Here is a 266-nt window from a genome sequence, read left to right as displayed (position 1 = left end):
GTCCATTTTCTACCGTTTGTCCCTTTTGGGGTCGCTAGAGCCTATCTCAGCTGCATTTGGGCTACATTGTATGGAGAGAAATTTTAGTTTTTTGAGTAATCAACTTTAAAAAAAAAAAGGATTTGCAAGAAATATAGAGATTTACAACAAACAAAATGATTGGCATCCAAAAAATATATATATTTGTAACCCAAAAACTATTTTTCGTCTTTGTGAACCTTAAATTTTTTTGGTTGCAGATCCAGTATTCTTGTTTGGAAATATTT

This window comes from Nerophis ophidion, linkage group LG28 (genome assembly GCF_033978795.1).
Source record: "Nerophis ophidion isolate RoL-2023_Sa linkage group LG28, RoL_Noph_v1.0, whole genome shotgun sequence".
Classification (NCBI taxonomy): Eukaryota; Metazoa; Chordata; class Actinopteri; order Syngnathiformes; family Syngnathidae; genus Nerophis; species Nerophis ophidion.
Note: the sequence above shows the minus strand (reverse complement) of the source record.